This window comes from Chlorocebus sabaeus, chromosome 11 (assembly GCF_047675955.1).
Source record: "Chlorocebus sabaeus isolate Y175 chromosome 11, mChlSab1.0.hap1, whole genome shotgun sequence".
NCBI classification, from domain to species: Eukaryota; Metazoa; Chordata; class Mammalia; order Primates; family Cercopithecidae; genus Chlorocebus; species Chlorocebus sabaeus.
The window spans coordinates 118,120,213-118,130,228 of record NC_132914.1 but is presented as its reverse complement, the minus strand read 5'-3'; the positions used below and the strand labels follow the sequence as shown (position 1 = coordinate 118,130,228).

Here is a 10,016-nt window from a genome sequence, read left to right as displayed (position 1 = left end):
TGCAGTGAGCCACGATCGTGCCACCGCACTCCAGCCTGGGTGACAGAGCAAGACTCTGTCTCAAAAAATAAAATAAAATAAAAAACAAAACAAAAAGAGTCCAGCCGTATAGGGTTATTATCAAAATTTTCACCCAGCAAATATTATATGAGTTAAGAGATACGAGGCACTTTGAAGAGTCCCTGACAGACAGTAAGCACTCAATAAATGGTAGCTGTTTTACTGTTACCATGATTAAATAGTTAGCAAGTATCTATTTTACTAGATGTTGGGGATGTGATGAGGAAAGCAGACACTGTTGCAGTGATGAAGTAAGATAAAGGATGTATAGCACCTGTCACCTAGGGGGCCCCCAATCAATGGTGGGTCCTCCTCTCTTCCTTCCCAGCTCTGAGGCCCCATCCGTTGTTCTCATTGTCGATGGAAACCTACAGATCTGACGTGTGCTGGTGGCTGAGTGAACACCTCTGGGCGCAGAGGAGCCCCAAGGACTGTTCCAGGTGCTAGTCATCTTGGGGTGTGCTACTTAGGAAAGGTTTCCCTGGGGAGGAGTCCTGAAGAGAAATTTGCCAGATGGAAGGATGGGAGCAAGCTTCGAGGGTGTTGACTGAGTCCTCTTCTATCCACCAACCTGCTCATCCAGCGTCTAGAAATAGGGCGTTTGACTTAGGCTGGGGGCGGTGGCTCACGCTTGTAATCCCAGCAGTTTGAGAGGCCGAGGCAGGCGGATCACTTGAGGTCAGGAGTTCAGGACAAGCCTGGACAACATGGCAAAACCCCGTCTCTAATAAAAATACAAAAATTAGCTGGGAGTGGTGGCAGGTCCTATTAGTCCCAGCTAATCAGGAGGCTGAAGCAGGAGAATCACTTGAGGTGGAGGTAGCAGTGAGCCAAGATCATGCCACTGCACTCTAGCCTGGGCGGCAGAGCAAGACTCTGTCTCAAAAAAAATAAACAAATAAAAAGAAAAAATAAAAAGAAAAATCAACTACACTATGATGAGTAAAACAATCTTTATTTAAAAAAAAAAAAAAAAAAAAAAGGCCGGGCACAGTGGCTCATGCCTGTAATCCCAGCACTTTGGGAGGCTAAGGCAGGCGGATCACGAGGTCAGGAGATCAAGATCATCCTGGCTAACACGGTGAAACCCCGTCTCTATTAAAATACAAAAAATTAGCTGGGCGTGGTAGCAGGCGCCTGTAGTCCCAGCTACTCGGGAGGCTGAGGAACCCGGGAGGCAGAGCTTACAGTGAGCTGAGATCGAGCCACTGCACTTCAGCCTAGGTGACAGAGTGAGACTCCGTCTCAAAAAAACAAAAAAAAAAGTAGAGTTTGACTTAGCCTGGGCAACGTGGCAAAACCTTGTGTCTACAACAAATATAAAAATTAGCCAGGCATGGTGGCCTGTGCCTGTAGTCCCAGCTACTTGGGAGGCTGAGGTGGGAAGATGGCTTGAGCCCAGGAGGTTAAGGCTGCAGTGAGCCGTGACTCTGCCATTGCACTCCAGCCTGGGTGACAGAGTGAGACAAAAAATAAAATTAAAAAAAAATTTAAAAAGAACTTGCCTTTCTCGGGTCCTCTTAGTTAAGCCTGGTTTCCCTTAGAATCCTCTCTCAGGCCCAAGTCTTGGGAACAGAGGTGGGCACTTGTGATTTTAATATCCCATTCTGGTATTCAAAGTTGCCCTCAGGGTGTCACTGAAGGTATGGCCTCTAACAGGCAAGAAGGGGTAGAGCCTGAGGCTGGGGAAATCTGAACCACTCCTAAGAAGTTCTTTGAGGCTTTGGGCTAGATTTAAAATGCTTCCTGTTTACGAAAGAGGGACCCAGTGTAGGGGATGGATCTGTTGCAAGAATAGAGGTTGGGAGAGGGGAATTCTGAAATAATTTAGACAACCTAGGCCGGGTGTGGTGTCTCATGCCTGTAATCCCAGCACTTTGGGAGGCCAAGGCGGGTGGATCACTTGAGGTCTGGAGCTCGAGACCAGCCATGGCTAACGTGGTGAAACTTCGTCTCTACTAAAATTACAAAAATTAGCCAGGCGCCTGTAATCTCAGCTACTTGGGAGGGTAAGGCAGGAGGATCGCTTGAACCCAGGAGGCGGAAGTTGCAGTGAGCTGAGATCGCGCCACAGCACTCCAGTCTGGATGACAGAGCAAGACTCGGTCTCAAAAAAAAAAAAAAAAAAAAAAAAAAGAAAAAAAAATAGAAGGCTTAAGTATGGTTTAACTCTAGAAGCTGGATTTAAATAGGACATATAACAGTTCATGACTGCAGAAAAACAGAGAGAATATGAATAGTTACCATCTATTGAGTGCTTATCAGGTGCCAGGCACTGTGCTAAACACTTCACATGCGTTATCTCATGAAGTCCAAGAACAGCCCTGTGAGGCTGGTGTTATTATCTCCAGTTAGGAGATAAGAAAACACGAGGGTCAGAGAGGTGGAGCCACCTGCCCAAGGTCACACAGCTAACAAGCAACAGAGGCAGAATTTGAACCTACATGGAGTGACTCCAGAACCCGCAGCATTAACGTCAGCACCAGTGTCACCAGCTAGGCTAGGCATGATGGGAAAGTTAGTCTTGAGCTACAGTAGACAGAAGAATATTGATGTAGATACTTTGCCTTTACCACAGAAGTTCTCAACCCTGACTGGACATTAGAATCAGCAGAGAAACAGGAGGAGAAAAAAAAAAACCAGACTGCCACTTAATTACAGGAATTGAGGCTGCAGTGACCTATGATTGTGCCATTGCACTCCAGCCTAGGCAACAGAGCAAGACCCTGTCTCTAAAAAGAAAAAAAAAAAGGCTGGATACAGTGGCTCACACCTGTGCTCCAGCACTTTGGGAGGCCAAGGCAGGAGGATTGCTTGAGTCCAGGAGTTTGAAACCAGACTGGGCAACATAGTGAGACCCTGTCTCTACAAAAAAACTAAAAGATTAGCCGGATGTAGTGACACACGCCTCTAGTCCCAGCTACTTAGGAGGCTGAGGTGGGAAGATTGCTTGAGCCCAGGAGGTCAAGGCTGCAGTGAGCCAAGACTGTGCCACTGTGTTCCAACCTGGGCCACAGAGCAAGACTGTGTCCTCTGCCCGCCTCCAAAAAAAATGTTGGCCAGGCACAGTGGCTCATGCTTGTAATCCCAGCACTTTGGGAGGCTGAGGCAGGCAGATCACTTGAGGCCAAGAGTTCAAGATCAACCTGGCCAACATGGTGAAACCTCGTCTCTACTAAAACTGCAAAACTTAGCGGGGCTTGGTGGTGTACGCTTGTAATCCCAGCTACTCAGGAGGCTGAGGCAGGAGAATTGCTTGATCCTGGGAGGCAGAGGTTGCAGGGAGCCAATATTGCACCACTGCACTCCAGCCTGGGCAAAAGAGCGAGGCTCTGTCTCAAAAAAAAAAAAAAAAAACAAAAGTATATTCCCAGTCTCTACCACTAGAGCTACTGATTCAGTAGATGGGGCCTAGCATCTCTATTTTTCACAGTTTCTCAAATGACTCTGACGCTCTGGGTTGAAAGCTACTGCCCTAGCCTGAATAGGAGTTTTGAGGGCTCTTACCTCCTGCCAGCCCCAAATACTTTCCAGAGGGCTCTAGGCTGGAATCCAAATCACCTTGAGGTGTTTAGGAATGGTGGTGAAGTGGAGCAAGCATAGGATTATGTGATCTGACTAGTTTTACATCTTGGTTCTTCCACAAACTAGCTGTGTGACCTTCAACAAATGGTTTCCCTTGCAGTGCCTCTGTCTCCTCAGCTTCAAAACGGGGGATAGGCGGGGCACAGAGGCTCACGCCTGTAATCCCAGCACTTTGGGAGGCCGAGGCGGGCGGATCACCTGAGGTCAGGAGTTTGAGATCAGCCTGGGCAACATGGAGAAACCCCGTCTCTACTGAAAATACAAAATTAGCCAGGTGTGGCGACACATGCCTGTAATCCCAGCTACTCGGGAGACTGAGGCAGGCGAATCACTTGAACCTGGGAGGAGGAGGATGCGGTGAGCCGAGATCACACCATTGCACTCCAGCCTGGGCAACAAGAGTAAATCTCCATCTCACCAAAAAAAAAAAAAAAAAAAAAGGAAAAAAAAGGGGGGGGATCATTATACTAATCTTAAAGAGGTGCTCTGAAGAATAAAACAGTTAAAAAATATAAGGGGGTTGTAATAGCACAATAATTTGGTCAGAATAATCAAGCCTCAGATAACAATTATAAAACCGAAACAAGGGCCAGGCGCGGTGGCTCACGCCTGTAATCCCAGCACTTAGGGAGGCTGAGGAAGATAGACAATTCGAGGTCAGGAGTTTGAGACCAGCCTGGCCAACATGAAGAAACACCATCTCTACTAAAAATACACAAAAAATTAGCCAGGCTTGTGGTGCACACCTGTCATCCCAGCTGCTTAGGAGTCTGAGGCAGGAGAATCACTTGAACCTAGGAAGTGGAGGTTGCAGTGGGCCGAGATCATGCCACTGCACTACTCCAGCCTGGGCGACAGAGCAAGAGTCTGTCTCAAAAACAAAAAACAAAAAAACAAAAAAACTGAAACAAGGCCAGGTACAGTGGCTCATGCCTGTAATCTTAACATCTTTGGAGACTTAGGTAAGAGGATCACTTGAGGCCAGGAGTTCAAGACAAGCCTAGGCAACATAGCAAGACTCCATCTCTGTCAAAATAGATTTTTAAAAAATTAGTTAGGCATGGTGATATGCACTGGTAGTCCCAGCTACTTGAGAAGCTGAGGCAGGAGGATTGCTTGAGCTCAGAAGTTCAAGGCTGCAGTTTGCTATGATCACATCACTGTGCTCCAGCTTGGGCAACAAAGCAAGATCCTGTCTCTTAAAAACAAAACAACAACAACAAAAACCTGGCCGGGCGCGGTGGCTCATACCTGAAATCCCAGCACTTTAAGAGACCGAGGCAGGTGGATCACCTGAGGTCAGGAGTTCAAGACCAGCCTGGTCAACATGGTGAAACCCCTGTCTCTATTAAAAATACAGAAATTACCCAGGTGTGGTGGTGCACGCCTGTGTTCCCAGCTACTCAGGAGGCTGAGGCAGGAGGATCACTTGAACCTGGGAGGCAGAGGTTGCAGTGAGCTCAGATCGTGCCATTGCACTCTAGCCTGGGCGACAAGAGCAAAACTCCATCTCAAAACAAAAACCAAACCAAACCAAAACGAAACAAAAAACAAAAAACCTGAATAAAATAAACAACCACCAAACCTAAATATTTGAAGGCACTAGAGAATGTCTAACAGCAATTAGAAATGTGAGGAAAACCAACTCTTGAAAGGTGGGAGCTGCCTTGTACTATGTACTAGATTTATATTGTTGTGATCATTTGTGTGAGGGCACTCTGTAATTTGTGTGGGAGGTGGAAAGGCATAGAAAGCTGCGGTCTTACTGGTTCGAAGTGCCAGGTGTACAGAGTTATAGGCAAGTAGTGTGGCTGGAAAATTAAGAGGGAACTCACAGAAAGAAATTCTACAGAGCAAACAAGTCCCAAAATCTGGACATAAACTCTGTCCAAATCCTTGGTTGTCCAACTGCACATATGCACAGGAGTCCCAGTAAAATCAGCAGTTGAGAGCAAGAACTGAGTAGAAATTCCAGCTACTGCCTTTCACAAGGGAAACAAAGATTGGAGATTCGGTCCAACCAAGTTAATTGCCTGTTAGAACAAAATTAACACTCTTGAGAGGAACATAACAAAATCCATAGTCTTGACAATGTCCAGCTACAATAAACAAATACTAGGCATATGAAGAAACAGAAAACTGAATCATACTCAAAACTCACTCTCACCGGGTGCGGTGGCTCACACCTGTAATTCCAGTACTTTGGGAGGCTGAGACGGGCGGATCATGAGGTCAGGAGATTGAGACCATTTGGCTAACAAGGTGAAACCCTGTCTCTACTAAAAATACAAAAAATTAACTGGGCAAGGTGGTGGGTGCCTGTAGTCCCAGCTACTCGGGAGGCTGAGGTGGGAGAATGGCGTGAACCTGGGAGGCGGGGCTTGCAGCAAGCCAAGATTGCACCACTGCACTCCAGCCTGGGTGACAGAGCAAGACTATGTCTCAAAAAAACAAAACAAGACAAAACAAAACAAAACAAAAAACCTCACTCTCAGAGAGAAAAGGTTATGACCTAGATGTTGGAATTCCTAATCTTGAGAATTGGCAGCAAGGATTTTAAAGCAACTTTTATAATTATTTTCTCTTTTTGAGATGGAGTCTCCCTCTGTTGCCCAGGCTGGAGTGCAGTGGTGTGATCTCAGCTCACTGCAGCCTCTGCCTCCCAGGTTCAAGCAATTCTGCTGCTTCAGCCTCCCAAGTAGCTTGGATTACAAGTGTGTGCCACCACACCCAGCTAATTTTTGTATTTTTAGTAGAGATGGGGTTTCACAATGTTGGCCAGGCTGGTCTTGAACTCCCGACCTCAGATGATCTGCCCTCCTTGGCCTCCCAAAGTCTGGGGATCACAGGCATAAGCCACCATGCCCAGTCTCATTTTCAAGGTCTTACGGGAAAATGTAGTCATAATGAAGGAACAGATATGGAACTTCAGAAGAGAAATTTTAATTATAAAAAAGAACCAAATGGAAATTCTAGAAGTGAAAAGTACAATAACTGAAATGGAAAATCAGCTTGATACATTTAATAGCAGAATGAAGATTACAAAGGAAGGAGTTAGTGAATATAAAGATAAAGCAATACAAATTATTTATTCTAAAGACCAGAGAGATAAAAAAATAACTGAAAAAATTAAATGGAGTTTTATGGATTTGGGAGGCAACACTAAAAGTTCTATATACCCAGCCTGGCCAACATGGTGAAACTCCATCTCTACTAACAACACAAAAATTGCTGGGCACAGTGGCTCACTCCTGTAATCCCAGCACTTTGGGAGGACCAGGCAAGCAGATCACATGAGGTTGAGAGTTTGAGACCAGCCTGACCAACACAGAGAACCCTTGTCTCTACTAAAAATACAAAAATTAGCCTGGTGTGATGGCGCATGCCTGTAATCCCAGCTACTCAGGAGGCTAATGCAGAAGAATTGCTTGAACCCAGGAGGTGGAGGTTACAGTAAGCCAAGATCACACCATTGTACTCCAGATTAGTTGACAAGAGTGAAACTCCATCTTTACTAAATTTTAAAAATAAAAATAAAAAAGTTAAGTATACCATATGTAATTTGAATTTTAGAAAAACAGAAGAGGGAGAAAGGGGCATTAAAATATTTGACAAAGTATGTGCTGATTTCTCAAATTTATTCAAGGACAAATTTATAGATTCAAAAATCTCAGTGAAGCCCAAGCAACCTGAATACAAAACAATCTGCCAAGGCATGGCATAGTCAACTTTCTAAAACCTAAAGGTAAAGAGAAAAATATTGAAAACAGCCAGAGAAAAATGATACATTATAAACAAGAACTATGATTCAAATGACAGCTGACTACTCACTGCCAACAGTGAATGCTTGAACCCAGTGGATCAACATCTTTAAAGTGCAGAGGGAGAAAGAGAAAAAAGAGAAAGAGTGAAAAGAGACACTCAAATTAGATTTCTATATCCAGTAACACTATCCTTCAAAAATGAAGACAAAATAGAGCATTATCAGATAAACAAAAACTGAGTTTGTCACCAGCAGACCTGTATTATAAGGAACATCAGCAGGGCATGGAGGCTCATGCCTGTTATCCCAATACTTTGAGAGGCTGAGAAGGGTGGATCATTTGAGGTTAGGAGTTTGAGACCAGCCTGGCAAACATGGTAAAACTCTATCTCTACCAAAAACACAAAAATTAGCCAGGCATGCTGGTAGGCACCTGTAATCCCAGCTACTCGGGAGGCTGAGCCAGGAGAATCCCTTGAACCAAGGAGGCGGAGGCTGCAGTGAGCCGAGATCATGCCACCACACTCCAGCCTGGGCAGCAGAGTGAGACTCTGTCTCAGAAAAAAAAAAAAAAGAAACATCAAAGAAAGCTCATCTGGCTGAAGGAGATGATATCGGATAAAAACTCAGAAATATAGAAAGGAATAAAAAATACTTGAGATGATAAACAGGTGAGTAAATATTTTTAAATTGTATTTACATTTTTTTCTTTATTTCTTTAAGAGATGTGGCTGTTTCTTTTTTCATTTTTTTCTCTATTTTATTACTGAAATATGTTGTCCTGCCCATGCCACCCCACAATAAAAATCTCACCCAGCTCCCCTATTTCTTTCCCTCATCCCCTCTTCCACCACACCATCCCAGAACAAGGGCTCCCGGATGCCCTGCCCACTGGCCATTTTGGAGTGTGTCCATTGGGTAGCAATGTGGAAACCACCGGGGCCTTTGTGGAGAAAACGGAGGGCGTTGAGGAAGTCCCAGGAAGGGCTTACTTGAGGGCCTTGGCCCCTTAATCATAGGCGAGCTTGATCTCCTCGCCATCTGGGCAGGTGGAGGCAGATTCTTCCCGCACATAAGCATTGCTCAAGTGCCTATGCACTCCGGGGAAGGCCTCGGGGATGGTAAATCCCCAGTACTTCTTACACACCACCTGTACTATGTGTAGCTTTGGCAACAGGTTGCGGTCAGCCAGGGTGAGTTCGTTGCCATTCAGAAACTTCCTCTGAGAGATGCCCTCATCTTCAGCACTGGTTTCATCCACTTCTTCTGGGAGGGGGGATGTTAAGTAATTGTCTAAAACCTGCAGGGCTTCTAGGAGTCCCTTCTCCAGATTATCACTGAGTGCTGGGTTTGAATTCTTGATGTAGGCAGAAAATTTGGCAAATATGTCCAGCCTGGCTGTGTTGGTCTCAGGGTTCAGAGCTGCCAGCTTGGGGTATCTGGGAGGGCACAGCACTGCCTCTGGAAATTCCTCCATCTTGTTGGTGTCTGTGTGCACTTCAGTGCCATACAGCAGGAATGGGAGCTGCCCTCCTGGGCACAGCTTCTGTACTCTCTCCGTCCATCTCTTGGTGTCAATGGTGGTAACATTGAAGGTGACTCCCTTGACCCACAGCACCATGAACAGTCTCTGGGAGATCACTTGAGGTCAGGAGTTCAAGACCAGCCTGGCTCACATGGTGAAACCCCATCTCTACTAAAAATACAAAAATTACCCGGTTGTGGTGGTACGCACCTATAATCCCAGCTACTCGGGAGCCTGAGGCACGAGGATCACTTGAACCCGGAAGGCAGAGGTTGCAGTCAGCCAAGATGGAACCACTGCCCTCCAGCCTGGGTGACAGGGTGAGACTCCTTCTCAAAAAAAAAAAAAAAAAAAAAAAAAAAATAATAATAATAATAATTTTAAGTAGATTGTGATAAGTTATAGTGCATGAGATTCACACTCACTATAGCAGCCATTATGACTACAATTTAAAGAGGGTACAGCTTTAAAAAAGTCAGTAAAGCCGGGCGCAGTGGCTCACACCTGTAATCCCAGCACTTTGGGAGGCCAAGGCGGGCAGATTGCCTAAACTCAGGAGTCAAAAAAAAAGAAAGAAAGAAAGAAAAAGAAATGGTCAGGCAGAGCAAAGAAGAAGATATAAGTATATGCTATCTACGAGGCACATACTTTTAAAAAAATTTTTATTTATTTATTTATTTTGAGATAGAGCCTCGCTCTGTTGCCCAGGCTGGAGTGCAATGGCACCATTTTGGTTCACTGCATCCTCCACCTCCCACATTCAAGTGATTCTCCTGCCTCCGCCTTCTGAGTAGCTGGGATTACAGGTGCGTGCCACTACGCCCAGCTAATTTTTGTATTTTTGTAGAGACAGAATTTCACTACGTTGGCCAGGTTGGTCTCAAACTCCTGACCTCAAGTGATCTGCCTCCTTGGCCTCCCAAAGTGCTGGGATTACAGGTGTAAGCCATTGCGCCCAGCCCAAGGCACATACCTTTTTTTTTTTTTTTTTTTTTTTTAGATAGAAAGAGTCTCACTCTATCGCCCAGGCTGGAGTGCGGTGGCGTGATCTGGGCTCACTGCAACCTCTGCCTCCCAGGTTCA

The 10,016-nt window shown here is 45.4% G+C and overlaps 1 pseudogene; it reads right to left on the bottom strand.

Moving 5' to 3' along the window:
• Positions 1 to 8,417: 8,417 nt before the first annotated feature.
• On the bottom strand, positions 8,418 to 9,129 carry LOC103239269 (chloride intracellular channel protein 1 pseudogene; annotated as a pseudogene).
• Positions 9,130 to 10,016: the final 887 nt, after the last annotated feature.